General features: G+C 33.4%; 8 non-coding genes across 8 annotated transcripts; 3 read left to right on the forward strand and 5 right to left on the reverse strand.

Annotated features, from left to right (window-relative positions):
* The first annotated feature begins 1916 nt into the window (after window positions 1–1916).
* Window positions 1917–1988, forward strand: Trnam-cau (transfer RNA methionine (anticodon CAU)). The gene has a single exon. It is a non-coding gene; the product is annotated as a tRNA-Met (tRNA).
* Window positions 1989–8937: 6949 nt separating this feature from the next.
* On the forward strand, window positions 8938–9010 carry Trnav-aac (transfer RNA valine (anticodon AAC)). Its single transcript has one exon. It is a non-coding gene; the product is annotated as a tRNA-Val (tRNA).
* A 1048-nt stretch (window positions 9011–10058) lies between these two features.
* Trnav-aac (transfer RNA valine (anticodon AAC)) lies at window positions 10059–10131 on the reverse strand. Its single transcript has one exon. It is a non-coding gene; the product is annotated as a tRNA-Val (tRNA).
* Window positions 10132–11098: 967 nt separating this feature from the next.
* Window positions 11099–11171, reverse strand: Trnav-aac (transfer RNA valine (anticodon AAC)). Its single transcript has one exon. It is a non-coding gene; the product is annotated as a tRNA-Val (tRNA).
* Window positions 11172–11675: 504 nt separating this feature from the next.
* Trnav-aac (transfer RNA valine (anticodon AAC)) lies at window positions 11676–11748 on the reverse strand. Its single transcript has one exon. It is a non-coding gene; the product is annotated as a tRNA-Val (tRNA).
* A 2985-nt stretch (window positions 11749–14733) lies between these two features.
* Window positions 14734–14806, reverse strand: Trnav-aac (transfer RNA valine (anticodon AAC)). The gene has a single exon. It is a non-coding gene; the product is annotated as a tRNA-Val (tRNA).
* A 666-nt stretch (window positions 14807–15472) lies between these two features.
* On the forward strand, window positions 15473–15545 carry Trnav-aac (transfer RNA valine (anticodon AAC)). Its single transcript has one exon. It is a non-coding gene; the product is annotated as a tRNA-Val (tRNA).
* Window positions 15546–20533: 4988 nt separating this feature from the next.
* Trnaa-agc (transfer RNA alanine (anticodon AGC)) lies at window positions 20534–20606 on the reverse strand. The gene has a single exon. It is a non-coding gene; the product is annotated as a tRNA-Ala (tRNA).
* Window positions 20607–24614: the final 4008 nt, after the last annotated feature.

A 24614-nucleotide genomic window follows, 5' to 3' on the forward strand; every position in this document is an offset into this window, starting at 1 on the left:
AATTTCATATTGCAACTCTTTACAAAATGTTCAACATTTAGCACTTTATAATGTTAAGAACAACGGCATACTTTTAGGAGTTACATTTTAATACTAATTTTGATTAAACATTTTTACGTGACCGCCAAGAAGTATGCCTCATATATAATTTGTAAAATATGAAAATCTACCAAAGGGTTGGCATCACTAAGAAGATCTGCGTGGTATGTATAACAATTGGTTGATGGCAACACCAAATTCGCAAAACATCGTTCCCATATTTGAAATGGGAATCTCGATAATCCGTATTAGTGGATAATACGGATTATCGAGATTTTACTGTATTTAAATATGTAGTCCTGTACACTATTCAAACATCACGCGTGGAAATTAATACCCTTCACCACTTTGGGTACATAAAAGAGATGGTTCTATCTAAAGGATATTGTACAGTCGAATTCGGATAAGCGAAGCGACGGTTTATTGAAAAAATCGGTTAATTGAAACTAAAAATTTTAAACTAATATTTCGGATGAATTTTCAAACATTTTAATTCGCTTAAAAGAAAAACCGGTTACTTGAAAATCTGTATAAGAGAAAGAGGTTTTTATTGCAAAACCAAAAATATATGAAACGAGCACAATTTAAGAGAAAAAATATAATTTTTTTCTGAAATTAGGCGTTTTCACTTACCTGAATTCGACTGTACATATATCCTTTAGATAGAATAGACATAACATCTTCGGAGGAGCATTGAAATGTAATTGAACGAAATTAACTGCGTGAAGTACATAGATATTTGAACTAAATTAAAGCAACCCATACACAAAACAATCAGAAATTTATGAAAAATTGAATGGCAATCAGCGAGCAAAATATCTATAAGATATATATTTAAATTGATGTATTTGAGAAACCGTGGCATCCACCATTTGGTATGCTGCAACACAGTGCGCCATTCAAAATTTATGTCGACACAAAATTCCAACAAAACATCGCATACATCAATCTGGGCCCAATTCAATACTCTGTGCAAAATTTTGTGCCAATCGGCTTAAATTTGAGTAAAATTGGACGAAACTATAAATGGCATCTATATCTAAATCTGAACCGCTTCAAACAAACATAGACCTAATTCAGTACTCTGTGAAATATTTTGTCTCAATCGGACAAATATTGATAGTTTGGTTCACCATTTACATAAAATCGGACGAAACTATATATGAGAGCTATATCTAAATATGAACCGAATTTCTACAATTTCAATAGGGTCCAATAGGTCCTTGGGCCAAATAAGTGACATATTTCATCTAAATCGGATCATAAAATCGACCTGTACATTGTGCACAAAAATACATGGACGGACGGACAGACGGAATCGACTCAGAAACAAAAGGAATTCTCGATTCATTTTGCCTGTTACAAACATATGCACAAAGACATAATACCCTTCACCACGGTCTGGTGATGGTTTAAAAAAAGCCTGGAATATTTTTTTAGAACCACGCATAAAGGTTAACGCTTTGAAAAACCTCCAAAACCCAATGTTTATAGAAATTGTACAGACACCCTAACTGCAAAATCTAAAAAAACGCCTTAAAAATTCTAAAAAAAATTAAAAAAAATATTTCAAAACAAAAAGAGTAACATTAAAGCAAAGATTGGTGTTAAAAAATTTTCCATAAAAAGCAATTACCATGTTTTTCTTAAAAAACTAATCCTAAAAAAATATTTAAAAAAGCACAAAACCTAAAATTCTTTAAAAAAATAATATTTCAAAAACTTTTCATAAAAATCACGAACAAATTTCTTTCAACATTTATTTAAACCTTGGTAGAGTTCGTATAAATTGTAATAACCAACTTATTATGTTTATCTTGCTAGTATTCGTTATGGATTCTGTTGTATTCAGACATAACCTGCACGTGTATACCGTAAGCAGAGTGGCGCAGTGGAAGCGTGCTGGGCCCATAACCCAGAGGTCCGAGGATCGAAACCTTGCTCTGCTAACAAGTTTAATTATCGAATTATTTTTTGTTTGTTATTTTTTCAATGTTTATTTAATTTTAAATTTCAATATTATTTTAATAAAAACCCTGAAATAAACTTTTTTATTACGATAAGATATTCCATTCATCACATCGAAAAAGAAAAAAGTAAAAAATAGTAGTTTCTTGCAGTTCTAGAACCGATCAATATAAATAAAAAACATAAATATAAGAAGTTTACGAGATCTGCCTCAGTTATGAATACATGTTAAAATTTGTTGCAATCTGGCATCTCCTTCACATAGAAACAGGTGTTCAAAAAAGACGCATCCGTAATTTTTCTTCAATGGAAAAGTTGCAAATATGTGCTGTCATTAAAGATTTACATAAAAAAGGTTTATCTGCGGGACAAGAAAATCCTAATGATATGGTGAATGTGTTAGATGAAAGTGATCCTCTCATATTAGCGTGAAATTGCTAATATCAAGGGCATCTCAAATGGTCGAGTCTATTAATTTTGTATGAAGAACTACAGATAAAAAAGCTTTCTACAAGATGCGTGCCGCATTTCTTAACAGCCGATCAAAAACGCATAAGAATTAACATTTCTCAAGCTTTGAACGTAAACAATAAATGTATAGTACTCTTGCAACCTTTTGGATCAACTTAATACAAATTCGAGAAAGACGCCCTGGCTTACAACACAAAAATAATGTTTCTTTAAGACAACGCACCAGCGCACAAGAGTGTTATAACAATGGCTAAAATCTGATTTAGCTCCGTGTGACTTTTACTGCTTCCCAAATCTAAAAAAAATCCTTGCTGGCAAGCATTTTACTTCAAATGTAGATGCAGTTACAGTTTACCACTATTTTGACGACCTTGAGGAAAACCATTTTAGTTAAGGTATAGAAAAGCCTTGGACTAAGTGTATTGACGTTTCGGAAATTATATTGAAAATTATAAATATTTTTGAAAAACTAACTATTCTCTTTCATTGATAGGGTAAGAAGTTCCGAATCGCCTTCGTAATTCGTATTTTTCAAAATATTGTTTTCACAAGTGTATATTTGGACCTTATGTTTATGGTAATATTCTCTATTTTGAATTTTTTGAAAAGGCTTCTCTCTTTCTCCACATCTCTCCACATTTATTTTTTTCTAATTATATTAAAGATTTTATATTCAATACATTTATGTGTCCCCTCTTAACTGTATCTTAAAAATACATATCTCTTCAGCTACATTCCCATTCTTAAGGATTACATCTATCGTCAGATTCCTCCAACAGTGACTTCATAAAGGAAGCCGTACACCATTAAAGTATGTCATCACGTTCAAAACATACATTCATTTACACAATACAAACAGATATAATAATAACAGTTTATGATTATTGTAATAACAGATGTTAACATATTCCAAGAATAAGAAAATAAAACTTCTTATTCTTCTTGGTTAAGTTTCTTGGCTTTATAATTAAACAAATACATTTTGTTTATTTCATCATTAGCAAGTTTTTGCCAAAGAAAAGCAAACTGTTGCCGAGTAATATTAAGACGGAAAAAATATTCCATTTGCCTTTCGAAGACATTTTCAGGGAAAACTTTATTATTTTTTTTCTTCTCGCATTCTGTGAATATTAAAATCATAAGTTTATTTCAAGATAAATGTTTTTGTGTTTTTTTACGTACAAAACATTTAATTATCTTCTATGCATACATTGTTGAGTTAAGTATTTCAATTTTTCCAAAAAGTGATCGGGGTGTATTTATCGGGGATGTATTTATACAAATTGATATTTCTTCGACGCAATATAATAATAAATTCATTTGAATCGTAAATATAATGTTTTTAGTTTCAATAAAAAAAGTTTCCCCATACTAAAATGATGTCACAAGAGTATCAAGAACAACTTCCTAAGAATATCAATAGCATCCTTAAACGAATTGTGAAAATAGTTTTCCACATAATAACACGTACACAACAACAACATAAGTAAAAGTAAGTATATATTTTTGGGGCGACCTGAGGAAAACATGGCATATACCGAACTATTTACATACTTACATAAAATATTATGTATATTGAGTAAAACTAAGCGCAACTTAACTTTTTGCTTGAATTCAGGTGGACAAAAATTACTTTATAACGATTTATATTCGTTTATGTCTGTAACACGAAAACTTGGAAAAACGAAGCAATTTTTATAAATTAAAGATATTCGGTAGCAGACAGTAATAACATGTCGATAAAAATTTTCCTTATATCCACTTTTATTGAAGTAATATTTATCTAATATGGAATTAAAACTATATAATTATATCCTCCACCATAAGGTGCAAGACCTCGAAATATTTGGATAATTTGTTATGTTAGTCTGTCTGGGGAAATCACGTTAGAGCTCGCAATATTTAAGATAGAGCTTTGGAATTTTGCACACACACATCGCTAGTACTCCTACGATTTTTTGGTATTAAAAATTGATGTACCGGTCAACGTTTTGTCGAGTTCTCATATAACTGTATTCGATATTTTGGGCACATTTGTCGACGGAATTGGCTGCAATTTTGTATTTTGGGATCTTATTGTGTTGCCAATCTTCCTACTAAAAAGCATAAAATTTTGGTCCACAGCTAAGTCCGTCAATAAAACATGTAAACACATTACAGACCTGAGTTATGGAACAATCCTCACGAAATTTTACACGTATCTTCGGTTCGACTCAAAGAAGAAGGCAATGATCGGCAAATATTTAGGGGATGAAATGAACCAAATATTTTACTTTTATCTATTTATCTGGTAGCTCTATAGACAATAATGACCCGAACGCCATGAAATTTCACACGGAGAAAGGGATCTGGACAAAGAAACAAGTATGGCTTCCTGCATGATAATCGGTCAATATTTAGCAAAAGGACTCAGACTTTTGTGTGAAAATTGAAAATTTTATAAAAGCAATTTATATTGTTGTATGTACTCCGATGCTGGAGATATAGGTAAATATTTACATTTTACCAATACCCAGATATTCCCCAAACGACCTGACGATTTGGTGACTGTAGCGCCATCTATTGACGTAGTAGATTGAAATTTCGCAAAAGTATGGGTCGATTTTACTGCCAGTCGAAGCCAAGTCTGAACAAAAACCTTTGTGTAAATTTAAGGATCTGGATCTGCCTCTTACAAATAAATTTTATTATATTATTCGACTTGACTGAAGGCATATAATTTCAAAAATAATAGTGGCAAACAACGGTTATGGCGACTTGGGACCTTCTGGATTCATAACATCCTCACCAGGGCCTCTCGTACACATAGTCGATTCTCCACCCTCCCCAACATCTAGTTACTCAGTTAAATCTCACGGAGTGTGCAGAGTGTATGCAAAAAATCAGTATCAGTAGTGGTCTCAAGAGTTCGTAACGCCGCGAGATATTATCTCGAGTAGCTGAGTAGATCTACACATGTGAGTCTTTGCACTGTCTGTTCATTATAATTTGTAAACAAGGTACAGGCCATAGCTATGGACCAATCATCACAAAATTTTGCATGTACGTTCGGTTCGGTACAATTGCCCCTATTGTTTTTGGTTAATATTTAGGGAACGAAGAAGATCAAAAACTTTATTCTTTCTGTTTTTAAAGGTTTAAAAAAGGTTTAAAAACTTTATTTTTAAGCGGATCAGTATTGTCGGGCGGGCCGACCATACGATACCGCACACAACTACCACGGAACTCTAGCTTTCTGCGGATTTTTATTCCGAACCTGGGCAATATTTCGTAATAGTTGAACCCTCTTTACCGACAAGAGGTCAACAAATATTACTAATATTCAGTGCAGCCCTTCTAATTACTTGTTCGCATCCCCTCACCATGGCTTATTATGTGATGTTCGGCTTTCAATTGTAGCTTATAGATCGACTCGAAAAAACACAAAAAATTAAGTTTTCGCTTCAATTCATCCCAAAATTAATATCTGATCAACAACGATAATTATAGGCGTTTTCCTTGACCTATATTTCCGCCCTCTAATGTTAATGTGTTACTAAGAGGGCCATTTGACCCGCTAAATATTGACCGATCATTATCAAAACAGACATTTTTATTTTTTGGCCCAATCCCCTTCTCCATGTAAAATTTCGCGATGTTCGGGCCATAATTGCGGTCTCTGGGGCGACCAGAAAAAAACAAAAAAAAATTAAGTATTTGGTCCATTTCACCCCCTAAATTTTAACCGATCTTTACCAAAATACAATAGGGTCTTCATTCGACAGAACCAATCCAACATGTAAGGATTGGTCCATAACTGTGGTCAGCATAGTGTTTACAAATTATAATGGACGGACGGACACCATTTATATCGAAATAATTTGGAAACCACATATGCGAAATTTATAACACCAATGCTGAGGTAGGTAACAATGTGAGAGTGTAGAGACGGTTGTAAACAAGAAAAACAAACGATAGAAAAACCAACAACCATCACGTGAGAGGGGAGATACCAAATCAAAATACAGGCGAACAATGAATAGTGTTTTTTTATTTTTTATTTTATTTATTTATTTTTTTTGAATGGGAGTAATACATTTTTTTGTCAAGAGTGAGAGAGAGAGGGAGAGAGAGAAATGAGGGCAATTACCGGCAAAGTAGAGCGAAGTATGAAACTAATTCTGGTATTAATGAAAAATTTACATGTTTTGGAAAAAATAGCGAGGTACAACTTCAATATGGAAAATTAACAATATTAATTAAAAATAGTGTATACATCATCCAAAAATTATGACTGATGCTTAAAGTCAAATGTTAAGTTTAAAAACTAAATCTTGTGATTCATATAAATTATTACTTCGATAAAAAACAGTAGTGTAATTTCATATCCAGCAATAGTGTAGTGTACAAAAGACATAATCATTAAGAGAATAGCATAACGCGAAAAAATAACAATAGCAAAAAATCGAAAAGCGTTGCAATATTTGTTTTCTGCTAACAACAGCATAATTTCGATAATGATGCCAATACGAATATAAACGAAGATACAACAACGAAAACACCTAGATACAACAACGAAGATACAACAACGAAAACACCTTCAATACTCCTTGGCCCCCTTAAGAAGAAGAATGAGGAGAAAAACTAAAATTGTTTTCCATAAAGAAGACAAAAAATGTTCATAACCAAAAAACAAAAACTCAAGAAGGGACAAATAGAAAAACTATGAAAGTTTAGTGGAACCTTGGGACCTACTAAACATTTTTGCTCAACTTTAGAAACGAAAAACAACACGAACGACCATTTGCACTATCATGACCATTATGAGTTGCTTTAATGTTCTCACAAATTTTCTAATGTTCCAGGCGAGGTATGTGAAGGTATGTTCAGCAAAATGACATTCACTACATACATACGTATATGGGTTGTATGTATGTGCATGTACTTTCACAAGTACTTTTATATCTTTGCAAAAAGGGACAAAAGTGACCCTAAAGAATACATAGGTATCCCCATCACATTTCCAAGAAGTTATCTTTTTTTGTTTTGCTCCAAACGAAGTCACTTGCAGTCACTCGATTGGTTCGTGGAATAATTTCTTCTAGATATGTAAGCATGGTGTTACAGTGTAATCGTGTGTGCACCAATGTGTGTTGTTGTAAAGAAAGTTAATTGCTATTGACTGCACTTTTATGCTGACTATTTGCTTGGAGGATAGCAGTATGATCGTAAATATTATGGTAAAGTGAGATTTTACATTGGGGTATATAGGGGGAAATTAATGAAATAAAAACTGTTTAGGTTTGTCGTCTCGTATCAAACTCGTAGAACTGAAATATTCTTCAACTTGTCTGCATTGTGTTGGCAAAAGTTTGTGATTCTAATCATCAGTTTTGGACATATCGGCAAATTTTGCATGAAATTCCGTTCTAGCCAAACACGACACCTAATTTTTTGGTAATATTTAGAATATCAAATGTTTTAGTTTTGTCTGTCTTTTCCGATCGATTTAGAGGAAACAATTATGATTCGAACATCACAAAATTTCACTCAGGGAACGCGACCTTACCAAAGAATTACGAGGACGAATTTTGTGTATGGAAAATCTACATTTTCTAATACGGAATAATAGTACCAATACTGAACAAGAATATGCCAATATCGCAAAATTTAGCTAGCCTCAAGATTTAGCTCCTCAGAAAGTTACATTTTAATGGCACTATCACATCGTCAGTTACGTCTGACTGCACTACTTCGCTTACTGTATATTTTAGGATAGATTACTTAAGAAATTACATAGTTATTTCTTCAGGAATACAAATTTTATCAACATCGATGTAATGAAATATGATTTCGCATCCCATTTCATGCAGTTTTTATACCCTCAGCCTTATATCTAATGATAAGTCAAAAATGTTCCTCATCGAAATATTGGTGTTATATCCCGTATTTCTTTGAACCAAATCCATTTCTGACAATTTGGGGTCGATTTGCAATATCCGTCCTATGGCTGCCTGTCTTGCCGGCTGGTGCGCACAATAACTCTAGAAGGGAGTAACCGATTCCATCCAAACTTTGCAAACTTCTTCTGATACCTCCCACACAAAATGGTCAAAATATATGGACAAAATAAAGAAATAGTTCATTATATATTTCCTATATCAAGTCTTAATACACATTTTAGAATAATAAACTAGATTTCAAAATATCGGCGCCTCCGAACCATAGTATGCTAAGTCGACTTAGCATGTTTTAAAGTTCTTTACGTTTTTAGATACTACGGTCCTTAATTTAAATTCTCTGAAATTTTGGTAATCATCGTCCAATCCAAACCAAAGTTATAAGCAAAAATGTACTTAGCATGGCACGTAAGATATAAGAAACTTCCATACTTTGAGAGCTTCTACTGAAAAACTCAATTTTCAGACTTAGCATACTATGGTTCGGAGGCGTCGATATTCATGAACGTTTTTACCAACAGTTTCCGTGGTGTAGTGGTTATCACATCCGCCTAACACGCGGAAGGCCCCCGGTTCAATCCCGGGCGGAAACAGATGAATACATTTTTTTGCAATCATCATATACCGAAAATTTGATACCCTCAGCCATGTTTGGAAAATATACCAGCAAAACAACATTATACAAATACATTAAATGAGGCGGAACTATTATACGGGGACTTTATCAAAACACGGACTTATATTAAAAATTGTCTATGCATAATGGTCAATTGAATTGGAAAATATCTCTATTGCTATAAAACTACCTGAAATAGTGCGGGACCAATATATGGAAGATATGACTAAGCATGAATATATATATTGTAAATCCGAATCACTTCGATTACAAAAATACCGAAAATGATGAAGTAATTTATGCTGGGATAATCAATTCGGTTAAAATATTTAAAATAGATCGGGAAATAGGAATAGTACTGAAATGACTGTATTTTCCTAAGTCGATCTGAATATTATTTTATGTTTATATAAGTTAAAAACCATGTCGACATTTGCACTCATTTTCAGCGCACCTTGTATTTTATGTGGAATTTTTACCCTCAGCATTATGGCTACTGAGGGTATATACACTTTGATCCGGCAAAAATGTGCCTCATCGAAATATTGGTTTTAGATCGCATGTTTCTTTGGACAAAATCAGTTTCAGACAATTTGGAGTCGATTTACAAATGACTCTCGAAAGGACTAACCGAAATCATCCAAACTTTGCACATCGTAATATTTCTACTAAACTTAGTTCAAGTTCAAAGATGCGTACGTCGGTCCACTACTAATTTTCCTACCTACCAATTGTCCAAAAAATGCATTTTATGATATCATGGGACTGAATATTAGATTTTAACCAAAATTTTTACAACCTATTACCTTTACCAAGTCTAGATCAAGTCCAAAGATGGTTCACTCCTTCTGTTACCTCCCCCAAAAATAGTCAAAATTTCCAATATTTATAAATCCAATATCAGGCGTATCTAATGTCCGATTTCAACTAAACTTTGGACAACCTGTTATATTTAGCAAACCTGTGTGTAACTCCGAAACCCTAGGATAACTGTATTTTGCGTTATATACTCAGCATATAAAGAATGTTTCCGCCCGGGATTGAACCGGGGGCCTTCCGCGTGTTAGGCGGATGTGATAACCACTACACCACGGAAACCTATGTCCGTAGTTTGAAACAACACAAAAGTATGTGCAACTTTGGAGTTAGAATCTTAAAAATAACTGCAATCCGATTCCGAATGCAAAGTTTTCTCTTTTTAAAAATGGGCCAAACTTTACCTATTGTCTCCCCATACAGCATATTCGTAAACGTTATTAAGTTTCGATTTTAACAAAGATTGTTTTCACAGAAAATACGTGAAAACAACTTCAGTTTATTAGGTCTTCCTATCCACTTATAGGTTTTCATAGTGGATCCCATTACCCATAGATTATTTTATTTATTTATTTCAAGAACATATTTACAATTCATAATATAATAGCCCCAGATCCTCTTGGGCATTTTAGGGGCAACTAAAATACTATTTATCATACTATTTTTTATATTCATATTGCATTGATAATTTTAAATAACATTTCGAATTTTCGAACCCACGAACTATGGGCCAGAGATTCCATTGGGTGCAGTGGGTTTATGAAATAAAGGAATATCACATAAAGGGTTTCTGGGACGCTGATTACGATGAGTATTATTTTTATGAGTATTATTAACGAAATTGTTTATGATTATCTTCAACTAACTATTGTAAACATTTCCAATTTCATATTCAGAGAAAATTTCATATTCATGAAAATATGATATAAGATTTTACTGGTGTAAAGCTCAAAGTCCATAGATTTTAATTATATGTACAACTTTTACCTAAAATGAACTTTTAGTCAAAAAATTGGGTTCCTGGTCCATAGTGCAACGAGTACAAATATTATTACACACTATGTAATAATTTTACAGTAATATATTGTCAAAGTCGAATCCGTCGTCGAAGTCGTGAAAAAATGGCCTGGATAATGCAAAAATGAGCTACATGTTTCGACAAAGGCTCCAATTAGGGGTCTCAACCGATTTTAGGCATTTTGAATGCCTACGATATGTTTAAAGTATTTTGAGACAAAAAGATTCTTCCTGTTTCCGCCCGGGATTGAACCGGGGGCCTTCCGCGTGTTAGGCGGATGTGATAACCACTACACCACGGAAACCTCTATACCCAAAATTAACATTGAAATAGTTTGAGGAAAAATATTAAGTTGGGGAAATAGAAATCCATTATTTTTTCCGCAGATGGCTTGTAAAGTATAGATCAAATATTTTCAGATTTATTCTCGTTGGAAAGGTGACATTCAGTTGTGAGTTACAGGGTGTTAAAAATGAATGTGAACAAAGAGACAATTCTGTACATTTCACATTTTTTCTTGGACAAAGGCGAAAATACAAGCCATGCGGCTAAAATTGTGAATGGTTCGGATACTGTAACAGCCAATTATGTGCAGTTTTGGTTCAATAGATTCCGTTCAGGAATTTTTGATGTTAAAGATACACCTCGCACAGGTAGGTCGGTCGTGTTGCAATCGTAATATCGCCCATGAGCGAAAAATCCACCATAAATGTTTCGACAAAGGCTCCAATTAGGGGTCTCAACCGATTTTAGGCATTTTGAATGCCTACGATATGTTTAAAGTATTTTGAGACAAAAAGATTCTTCCTGTTTCCGCCCGGGATTGAACCGGGGGCCTTCCGCGTGTTAGGCGGATGTGATAACCACTACACCACGGAAACCTCTATACCCAAAATTAACATTGAAATAGTTTGAGGAAAAATATTAAGTTGGGGAAATAGAAATCCATTAATTTTTCGGCAGATGGCTGTATTGATAGATTTCTCGTAAAGTATAGATCAAACAATTTCAGATTTATTCTCGTTGGAAGGGTGACATTAATTTGTGAGTTACAAGGTGTTAAAAATGGAAGTGAACAAAGAAACAATTCTGTACATTTTACAGTTTTTCTTTGACAAAGGCGAAAATACAGGTCATGCGGCTAAAATTGTGAATGGTTCGGATACTGTAACAGCCAATTATGTGCAGTTTTGGTTCAATAGATTCCGTTCAGGAATTTTTGATGTTAAAGATACACCTCGCACAGGTAGGTCGGTCGTCGAAAATGTCGATAAAATCAGAAAAATTATCGAATTTGAGCGGCGTGTTGCAATCGTAATATCGCCCATGAGCGAAAAATCCACCATAAAACTGTTTTACACCATTAACAAATAATGGTTTTCTGTTTCCCCAACCTAATAATTATGTACTGAGAAAAATCTGATGGAAAAAAACTGATGGAAAAAAATATGATGTCAATAAAATAGGACCTGTCGAAATGTTACCCTAACATCACATATTTTTTATGATAATCGGTCAATATCAATAGGCTCGAGATATAGCTCAGCAGAAAGTAAAAGTTCAGTAGTAGTTATGTAGGGTATAATGTGGTTGGTCCGTCACACTATACTCTTCCGCTACTCGTTTTTGCTAGATTAAGGGCACTTTTGCCTAGGACCTTAAGCGGTGTCGTAAAATGAAGGCTGTACAACAGTCTAAAGTCGGAAATGTTCGGATATGAGCAACTCCATTAAAGAAAAAAAGTTCAACAGCTTTGGTTTACCTTTTCCCGGAAATTCCCATATATGACATCTAAAATCGGAATTTCATGATGTTTTTAATATTTTCAAATACTTTTATCTGAATAAAATTTTTTTTTTTTTTTTTTTTTTTGACGCAACCTTCATAAAACGTGAACGGCCACAGTTTTAATCCTATTTCGTCTGACATTTGGGACTTTTAATAAGTAAATATTTCTCCTACAAATATTAATTAATTTCAGTGCACTTAACCCTCCAACGGGCCAGTGTTTTACAAACTTCCTCTAAAAAATAATTCTGGTGCCCAATAATTTTTAACAAACTTTAAAATTCTCAATGTCTTTTTTCTAGAAAGAGTATAAATCATCTCTCAATTGATATATCAGTATTTTTTATTTTATTTATTTATTATTATTATTTAATTATTTTTTTTTTTGTTTTTTGAACATAGTACATAGTACGATTTTTTATTATATTTAAAGTTGTAAATAACATCATATAAAAACCAGTAAGGAATGTAGTAAAGTCGGACGGGCCGACTATATAATACCCTTCACCACTATGGGTATATTAAACAAGACTATTAGCATGAAATTGGATGAAATAAAATATGTGATATTTATCTAAATGTGAATCTACGTAGATCTATCCATAAAGTATGTTAATCGACTTCAAACAAATATAAATGGGTCATCCGTTGGGCTATGTCTGTACTTCTAGAAAACGCAACTACATAATTCTATGCTCAATTTTGTACGTTGTGCAAAATTTGATGTCAAACTGACTAACATAAGAAGTTTGATGCCCAATTTACTTGAAATCGGGCGAAAATATATATGGAAGCTCTATTCGAATATTACTAATTTCAGAACGTTTTGTTCCTATTGGTTCCTTGGTGCGTCAATTACTTAAAATCAATTTATAATAAAAGGGAGCTATATCTAAATCTGGACCGATTTTCACGAAACAACGCAATTCATTACCTTATGCCAAATTTTGTGCAAAACGAAAGATATATAGGGACTTTGGTGCACCATTTACATGAAATCTGACGAAACTATATGTGGGAGCTATATAGAAATCTGGACTGATTTTCTCGAAACTTGGCAGACATCACTCTAGGCTCAATTCAGTACGTTATGCCAACTTTCGTGCAAATCGAAGGATATATAGGGACTTTGGTGCACCATTTACATGAAATCGGACGAAACTATATATGGGAGCTATATGTAAATCTTGACCTATTTTCACAAAACTTGGCAAACATCATTCTAGACTCTATTCAGTACGTTATGCCAAATTTCGTGCAAATCGAAAGGTATATAGGGACTTTGGGGCACCATTGACATGAAATCGGACGAAACTGTATGTGGGAGCTATATCCAAATCTGGACCGATTTTCACGAAACTTGGCAGACATCATTCTAGACTCAATTAACTACGTTATGCCAAATTTCGTGCAAATCGAAGGATATATAGGGAGTTTGGGGCACCATTTACATGAAATCGGACGAAACTATATATGGGAGCTATATGCAAATCTGGACCGATTTTCACGAAACTTGGCAGATATCATTCTAGACTCAATTAACTACGTTACGCCAAATTTCGTGCAAATCGGAGGATATATAGGGATTTTGGTGCACCATTTACATGAAATCGGACGAAACTATATATGGGAGCTATATCTAAATCTGGGCCGATTTTCATGAATTTGGCAGACATCATTATAGGCCTAAATGATTAGCCTGTACCAAATTTCATGCAAATCTAAAGATATATAGGGACCGTTTACATTAAATCATTTAAATATATATATGGGAGCTATATCTAAATCTGAACCGATTTTTCCCAATTTCAATAGGGTTCGTCCTTGGGTCGAATAAGTGACCTGTGCCAAATTTCATCCAATTTGGATCATAAATGCGACCTGTACTTTGTTTACAATTTAACATGGACAGACGGACGGACGGACGGACATGCATAAATCGACTTAGAAAGTGATTCTATGCATATTCTCAATAGGAACCATGGGTCTATCTCGATTATTTTTGCCTGTTACAAACATATGCACAAAGACATAATACCCTGTACCACAGTGTGTTGAAGGGTATAAAAATATTCATCTGTTTCCGCCCGGGATTGAACCGGGGGCCTTCCGCGTGTTAGGCGGATGTGATAACCACTACACCACGGAAACATATAACCCATTAAAGCACAACCGCGTTCATAAATAACAAATACCATTCATTGATGTGTAAATATATATTTCTTGCATAATATTCACTCTCACTTGAAATCTCAAGTTCAATGCCATACGGAGTCAATCATAATAACTTATTTGAAAACATAAAAATATTTATTTTTTGTTATTAAAATATATTTTTATATATAGTACATAAGAACATTAATTATTCTTCATATTATTATTTATAGTTTCTTTTGAAGATAATATTGAAATTATTAGATAATTTTATTTTAAAGATTACAATTATCCTTAAAAATAAAATATGTGTTATACCGCATTAAATCAAAATCAAATAAACAAATAGTACGTCAGCAGTCTCCCATTATCGAGTATTTTTGTTTAGCTTGTTTGATTATCTAATAGTACGCGTGTCTACGAAACGTGTCTGTTCGGTAGCCACACAATTTGATAATAAAATAAAAAGACACCGATTCAATTGAAAGACATGTCGAATGACTTTGAATTAAAAAAAAGTGAAAGTTGTATTGTCACCTAAATGACATTGATAGTTTTTGTGTTATTGTTATAGGTATACATATTTTCGTATTGCTACTCCAAATATTCGAAATGGAAAAAATGTAAAAAAACTATTTAGTTGTATATATAAACCCTGTATAAGTTTCCGTGGTGTAGTGGTTATCACATCCGCCTAACACGCGGAAGGCCCCCGGTTCAATCCCGGGCGGAAACAGATGAAACTATTTTATTCTTTGAGATAAAATTTGTATATATTGTTGGATATAGATATTGAACATGATACATTTTACTTCAAGATAGTTATTGCAAAACAATGTGTGGAAAGAAAACAGAGTACCATAAAAGTATTTCAAAAAAAATATATATATATACCTATATATTAAAAAAACTAAAATTGGTACATGAGGTATTGAAGAAACTTATAAACTCGCAAGTAAAGCATATAACCTCTACCAAGTGATGTGCATTAAACATTGCAAAAAATGTACCCTTCAATGGGGAAATTAAGTAAAAACCTTCAAAATATTGACAAAGTGCAGGCTATATCAACAGATGGACAAAGTCCAGGCCTTTATTACAATTTGCAGCCACATCGGTGGGAAAATGCAACTACCGTTCTATGAGAGCTGTACCAAAATGTAAACTGACATTAATATTATTTGGTAGAAGGATGTGATACTCACAGGAATTTGAGAAATCAAATTTTAACGAAATTTGTGGAAGAAAAATGTCCAAACTCCAAAAAATACCGACATTTGGGATGTAGCGTTGTATGGGTGATTCCTTAAAAAGTGAACCAATATTGATGATTTTTAGTAAGAAGATTTGACACTCCATGATAGCCTGAACCTGAGCTAAAAATGTGCCCAAAATAATAGGGGTTACCCTTACATGGGGGTTACCGGAAACATGGGCCAATTTTCTACATTTTCTACTTAATGAGAGTTCAAACTCCCCAAAATACCAATCTTTAGGGTGTAGCGTAATTTGGGGGATTCACTAAAAGCAGGATCAATATTATTAATTTATAGTTGGAACATATACTTCCATACCATAACCCACAATCATCTAAATGGGGGTTATATCCGGACTGAAACATAGCCAGGATAGTGAATCCAAAATACCAATATACTGCTGATTCTTTTGAACAACCTGTTTAAAACGGCCAAAATACCGAATATGGGGACTACCCTAAAAACTGGATCAAAATTTTTCAGTTTCAGTAGGAAGATTTGCCAAAAGAAGTAAAATACAGCCAACTCGGTTGAAAAACGTGTCAAATACCGAATATTTGGGGTTACCGTTATATAGGGGCTATTCCAAAACGCGGACCGATATAACCCATTTGCAATACCAACCATACTAGGAGTAATAGCAATGCCAGTGCTAAATTTCAAAGCTCCATCTCAAATATTGCGATCCCTATAGTGATTTCAATAGGCAGGCGGACAGACAGATGGACATGTATAAATCGAAAATTCTAGTAGTCGATTTTCACAATCCTCCCTAGATACCAATTTTTTATCTTTGACCACAATCGTTTTCGCACAGGTTTATCGTATGTGATCCATTTCTCTTCTCCAGTCACCGTTTAAGAAATGGGTATATCTTATTCCGTTAGGCCAAGACTTCGCAGATGGAAATTCCATCCATCCTATTTTTTTTTGTTAATTGGAGTGGCACCCAAACATCGAGCTTCTTTTTGAATCCAGCTTTGTGTAAATGGTTTAAAAGAGTTTTTTGGTTGATTTTTAGGTCTTGGGCTATGTTATGACTGCTAACATATCGGCCAACTTCAATAATTTCTCCGATTTTATCGACATTTTCATAATGGATTTCTTTTTCCCCAACATAATATATATATATTATGGGGCATAGGGTAAATATTTCGATGTATTACATTATGGTTCTGGATGGTATAAATAAATAATTCTTGGTCCTTGAAATAATATTCTTAAAAAATCCATGCCTTGAATGATTTCTCCGCTTCTAGGTTAATATATACAACATATTTCTTTGAAATGTGGACAAAATGTCGTGTACCTTTTTGTTACCGAAGTTGTTGCACTGTCCACTGTCTGCGTTATTGTTGCACATATTCCTATACACATATAGACATTTATACTTACATACACGCATGTATGCACCCACATGTAGGTGTGTGTATACACCTACAACTCTACACAACAGTTTATGGTACATATGGGAATAGTTGATCAGAGAATATCATGGTTCCTCTTCAGAGTTTGTTTTGTCCTTTCGATCCTGCCCGCCGCCCGCCACACAAATATCCATAAATGTAAACTTTCTACAGAGTTTGTGTTGGCATTATGGTTTTTGTTTTCCCTTCCGTTGCCGCTTGTTTGGACGGTTGTTTGTTTGTTAGTTTATTCTGTGATACCAGTTCACAAAGAAACCTATCAGTGATAAGGATACACAGGAGTACACGTATTACTATCATTTACACCTACACAACAGAACAACGACAACAGTAAAGCTGAAAGAAACAGTTTACACAGGTTAAGGATACATGTGGGAACATCCATATACATATATGTGAGAGAATAGTTGTAAGTAACAGATATATGTATGTATGAGTATGGATGTACTTGAACCCTTTTTACAAAAGGTAACGTTTAAACATTTACTCTTGAGTTTGTATGTGAGTCAGTTTGTGTGTTTGTTTGCCTTTGTACTTCTTTTATTCATTCATTGTCCGTTCAGTATCGGTTGTTTGCTCATTCATTTTATTCATTCATAATACAAACTATGGCCATAAGGAGCTTTTGGGTATGGGTGATATGATACTATGCTTTAGGTGTACTAGTATTAGTAGTAGTTAGTAATTATTCAACTGAAGGAGTACTGGTAATTGATTTTTAAGTCCTTTCATAGAAAAATGTTACAGTATGTAAAAGGGAATTTCATTGAATTATAATTTGATTTTCTATAATGAAATAATCAATTAATAGGAAAATAAAACTCGCCGATGAATAACAGCAATATTTATTTCAATTTTTTTCAATATCGTAAGGCAATGCTAATAACAATTTTCCGAACACACAATAGTCCTGATTTACATCAGGCAATTTTACTTGCTGTAATTCTCACTTTGATATGTGGAAATTTGTCATCATTGTCAACATGTAAAATTGAGGCAAAATTGCCTAATGTATTTAAAATTTTTTTAAATACATTTTAAAATTTTTAATCAACAATTTTTTTGTGTAACAGTCGAAGTTATTAAATAAATACAAACAACATTCCCTTTTCAAACCACTGTTTCCTCTCTCATATCTTTTTGTGATGTCCTCATGTTCGAAGTAGTAAATTTACCTGTGCAAATATTTACTTGAAATTCTGTTTACACTAAAGAGATTAGAGTTAACAATTTTTGTATATTGGACGAACATATAGAAATTGTTGTTGTTTTAGTTTTTTCAAACAATTTATTTAATTGAGCATAAAACAAATTATTAATATTTAATTATTTGTTGCTAATAGAGGAAGTAAATTGAAACTTAGAGATTTATCAATTTCAAATAAGTGATGAACAATTGAGTTAGTTTTTTAGAATAGCAAGGAGTAAAAAATATATTTAATTGTTAATGACCGTAAGGATAATTTAGAAATTGCATGTAATGCAATGAGTTTGATTTTTAATTATTTTTTTAAACCTATATTACCGATTAATACAATAACTGATTATGTAGGGAATTATTTGGCTTATGATAAAATCTAAAAATATTCTCGATAGTTTATAACTCAAAAAGATTTTATATAGACATTTGCGACATGTTGATGGTACATAAAATTTTTGAGGTTTTAAATGTCCAAATGATGGTGAAAGCTACAAAAAGTTCGGCCTGCCTTAACATAACGATGTTTGACTTGTATTATTTAGAGGTAATGGATGTTATGGTTAGTATATAAATGTAAAGGTCTGAATGTTTGGGATTCAAAATTGGCTTCATATAATGGATATGTTTTTATTAAAGAGTTGACCATTTGTACGGATTTAATATAGGTTTGGTCAAAATATTTAAAACTTGTTATACCCTTCACAACTTTGTTGTCAGGGCATTATAGCTTTGTGCAGCTCCAAGAGTTTGTAACGTCATGAAATATTCGCTCTATAGCCACCTGTAAGTATACCGATCGTCATATCTCGACTAGCTGAGTCGATCTAGACATGTGAGTCCGTCCGTCTGTCCAATATAAATGGTAAACACGATACAGGCCACAGTTATGGACCGATCGATCGAAATTTTGCATTTCGGACCCGTTCTGGCTAATGAAGACCCCTATTGATTTTGGTAATGATCGCTTAAAATTAAGGGGATGAAATGGACCTAAAACTTTATTTTCTGTTTTTCTGGTCGCTCTAGAGGCCGCAATTATAGGAGAAGGCGATCGGGCCAAAGAATAAGCATGCCTGTTTTGATAAAGATCGGTCAATATTTAGCGGATCAAATGGACCCTGAATTTTTTGTGAAAAATTACAAAATTTGTATTCTTTGTCGTATATATTTATTCCTGAAGGACATAGACCGAAGATTTTTATAATATATCAAAGAGGAGTGGTTGACATTTAAATTGATATCAATTATGTTATTGTATGAACACGGATGTGGGAGTTATACGTAAATATTTAAAGGATTCTATGTGTTATGATATCGTTGAATATTACTATTACCCCACCAAGGTACGGAAATGTAGCACTGATCGCTTTGAAATTTTACATGAAGTTCCGGTTATGGTCAAAATTGACGCCTATCATTTACAGTGATATTGCGATAATATTTAGGGGTTGCAATTAATCGAAAACGTTATTTTTGTCAGATTTTCTAGTCGCTCTAGAGGCCATTATTACATTCAGAACATCACTTATTTTATACAGTGAAGGCTAGAGGCCATTATTACATGCAGAACCTCACTTATTTTATACAGTGAAGGGCAACTGACCAAATGCTAAGAACGGCTGTTAGGAAGCACTATTACTGTGTGCAAAGTTTGAATGAAATCGGTTACTCCCTTCGGAAGTTATTATGCGTCCATCAAGTCAGACATTTATAAATCGATTGAATATTATCGTAATCGAATTTGGTCCAAAGAAACTTTTGCTATAAAATCAATATTTCAATGAGGCATTTTTCACCGCTGTATTATTAACCATAATGCAGAGGGTATAAAACGTTAAGTTGGAGATGCGGGGCATCGATCCCCGTACCTCTCACATGCTAAGCGAGCGCTCTACCATCTGAGCTACATCCCCTCATAAATTAGAATTTACTTTACAAAACCGCATTATTGTGAATACCGACACCGATTTCAGTGATGGCGCTATTATATTGATTTTAATCACGTACAATGCACATTTTTATGCACTGTGTATTTTAATTATTTTATACTAAAATATTTTGCAATAATATGTTTTATTTTTATTTAAAATTGGGTGCAAATACGGATTATTGAACTCCATATCAATGAAATATTTAAGTCAACTAACATATACCGGCATATACGATGTAGTACTTTTCGTACACATAAATAAAAAATTCCAAAACTACGTATATTTGCCAATCCTACACTTCGACGGTAATGCTAATTTAAATTTTCAGGATTCCAACTCGATTTGTACCTCCAAATTAAATTATATGTATACTTTTCGTTACATAAGTGCACGCTTCCAAAGCCAGCTCCTTATATTGACCCTGCTTCTCATCCTTAATTTGTATTCCAAATTTTTAGCTCTATCCATTCACATGCTGCGAAATTGTACTAAATTTAGTACATTTTAGTATTTTTTGCATACTTATAGGTTGAATGTCTAAAATACCCTTTGCTATATCTATTCTACTCTCCATCAGTGACCCTCATTTAAAATTTAAGAGTTCTAGCTCTACCGGTTCGCCAAATACAAATGGCATCACATTTAGTACTTTTTAATACTTTTCGTATCGTTCTAGTACGAATTTCCTAAAACCCAGCCTTATCTGCCACCTTTGAACCAAGAATGACCCTCACCCAAAATTTCAAGATTCTATCTTCAGAAGTTTCGTCTGGGCCTTGATCGTTAAATCAGTCTGTCAGTCAATCACTTTACTCTTTTATTAGTATTTAATGCTTATATATAATTTTAATTTGTCTTTAATTTTTCATTCCAGGTTTTTATGAATTATATATGCTTATTTGAAAATATGGCAGGCCCGCCGATAACGATCAATATATTTTTTGGAATTATCCTCATCTCTAAAAAAAATTCCACAAGGAAGGATTACAATAGAATATAGTCCAAATACGTGGGCCAAGTTGTTAAGAAATGTATTTCTTAAATTTTATATTTAATATATTTTTTAAATGTATGTATATATTTTTTACAAAGAATATTGAATAAAAAATAAAGAATAATGAATTTACTAAAAATACTATTTGCTCTTATTTACGGATACAACAAATATATATCAGACATATCTTAGTCTGATGACGTCACATCTTTTCATTCACCTGGTTGTATGCAGTTTTTGCGCAAATTTCACAAAAATACACACTTTTTTAGTTTTTTTTTTTTAATTTGTTTTATTTCAATAAACGAAGAAGGTACATGAAAAAATAGCTCAACTACATACACTATTTACTTAATAGTACTTAATACAATGATAGTGTAGAGGAACAAATTAATGAACGATGTCAGACTAAGCTGGATATTTTCATTCAGAAATTGCTCAAACCTACCAGGCATCCAGAACAAGTAGATAGAACATTTAACTAATTAGCAAACTGCGGGTTTTTAGCCCCGTAACTTGTACTAGGTTTGATGTTCGGAACAACATTTTTGGGCTCATATCAGGAAATAGATTTCAAAAAATTCAGAATAACTGGTTTGGTGGCTGCTATAAAAATACACTAAGACTGCTTATGGTTCCAATTTTCATCAATAATCTTACCTCAGTTCAATGTTTACTGAAATAGCCGCATGAAACCAAACAAAAATATTAAAAAGTCCACAATTGTATATTTGAAACAAAAAAAAAAAAACAAAAAAAAAAAAAACATTTTTTTGAAGCTTTCAAAAGACTGATTTTGTTAAAAATATTTCATTCGGGAATTACATTTAGACTTTAGATAAAATTCTATTTTTTAAAGAAATATTTTTTCGAGTAACACATAAAGTCGTGAGTTTTTAAACATGTTTGTTTTGGGGACCAGATATGGGGGTGGATTCATTAAAAAATACCAGGGACCACAAATGTAAGTGGGTCTCAGGGCTGTCTTTCCTGACCTGTAAGGTATCATAATGAAGTAAAAAATTGGTCATTGGTAGGGAAACGGCAAATTTTATTTCGAAAAAAGATGATGCTGCGGTCGCTAAATTACCTGGTCGTTAAGTAAATTTAAATCGGTATATATGTATATTAATAAAAGAGTAAGGAATAGCTGCTTAAGTGGGTCGATTATACAGTCATAAATAACATTGAAGAAACGGGCTGTGAACCATTTTAACAGAGCATGCAGTTCGAGGTGCAATTTCTTGTTGCGTGATATGTAGGTGTGATTGTATGTGATTTATGCACATATGCAATGTAAAATATATTTACTTACACATACACACACTGTAGCTGTATGAAGAAAAAAATCCATTTTGCAAGATCGATTTTTGTGGTGTTTTTGATTTTTTTGGTAATAGGCGCCCAGCATCGAACAGAAAGTATATTTCGGAGCATACTTACTTAACCGATTTTTATGAATTTTGCAGCAATGGTTAGAGGAACTTCTGCAGTTTTATTACACAATGGCATTATATATTTATTACACCTATAAAGATAATTTTTTAGCTATTATCTTTTTGGCAACACTGTTTTTAACAATTTACACACATCTTGTGTTTTGTTTTTCTGTCATACATCTTCAGTTCGGTCCATAATTTAACGATGAATCGTCATACAAACGATCAACGCTTTCAAATAATTGAATTTCAATCCTAAAATACGTGCTTTGTTAAGAAAGTTCATTGCGCGTTTCTTCGAACTTATGGCTGTATAAACGATCCATTGAACCGGCTATTATTTAACCCCATTTCATATAGATATATACCGATTTCAAATTCCTTTACGACCATACAATTTGGCGAACGGATCGCCATATATTGATGCAGTAACTGGAAATTTCATAAATGTAGAATTTAATGTCCTGGTGAACTGGAGGTATTGTAGTAAAATTTATCTCATACGAAAGGTACTACCTTTAGTCTGACTATTTCGTGATCTATTCAAAATTTGAAATGTTTTATTTGAAAAACCAGTGAGCGGAGCAGTATAGTCGGACGGGGCCGACCATACGATACCCTACACAACTACCACGAACTCTAACTTTCTGAGGATGTTTATTCCAAGTCTGAGTAATATTTCGAGATATTTGCCCCCTCTTGTCCGATTAAAGGTTAACAACACCTCTTCCTTACTTTTTTCGAATATTCAGAACAGTCCCTCTAATTACTTGTCCAGATTACCTTCCCGGTGGGTGTGTTGTGATTTTCGGATTATACTCTACTCGAAAACACACAAAAAATTATGTTTTCTGTCCATTTCATCCCAAAATTTTAATCTGATCATCACCGAAAATTGTAGGCGTTGTTCTTGACCATAACTGGAACTTCATGAAAAATTTCAAAGCCATCAGCGCGATATTTCTCCCTCTAATGTGGTAATGGGTTACTAAATAATATCTGAATACATAAGCACCTGTAAACATTTGACTGTAACTCCCACATCTGAGTAGGTACATCACTATATTTGGTATCAATTTAAAGGCCAACCACTCCTCTTGGATATGCTATCAACTCCTGGGGTTTACATCCTCCAGGAGTAAATATATATGCCATAGAATACAAATTTTCTCATTTTTCACACAAAAGTCAGGGTCCATTTGAGCCGCTAAATATTGACCAATCTTTATCAAAACATGCATGCTTATTCTCTGGCCCGATCCCCTTCTCCATGCAAAAATTCGCGGTGTTTGGGCAATAATTGAGTCCTCTGGAGCGACCAGAAAAACCGACAAAAATTTAGTATTTGGTCCATTTCATCCCCCAAATATTAACCGATCATTTCCAAAAACAATAGGGGTCTTCATTTGCCAGAACCCATCCTACATGCAAAATTTCGTGAAGATTGGTCCATAACTGTGGCCTGTATCGTGTTTACAAATTATAATGGACAGACGGACGGACGGACACACATGTCTAGATCGACTCAGCTAGTCGAGATATGACGATCGGTATACT

Source organism: Musca vetustissima, unplaced genomic scaffold (genome assembly GCF_032173495.1).
Source record: "Musca vetustissima isolate MV318-11 ecotype Yass unplaced genomic scaffold, APGP_CSIRO_Mvet_v1 utg21518, whole genome shotgun sequence".
Classification (NCBI taxonomy): Eukaryota; Metazoa; Arthropoda; class Insecta; order Diptera; family Muscidae; genus Musca; species Musca vetustissima.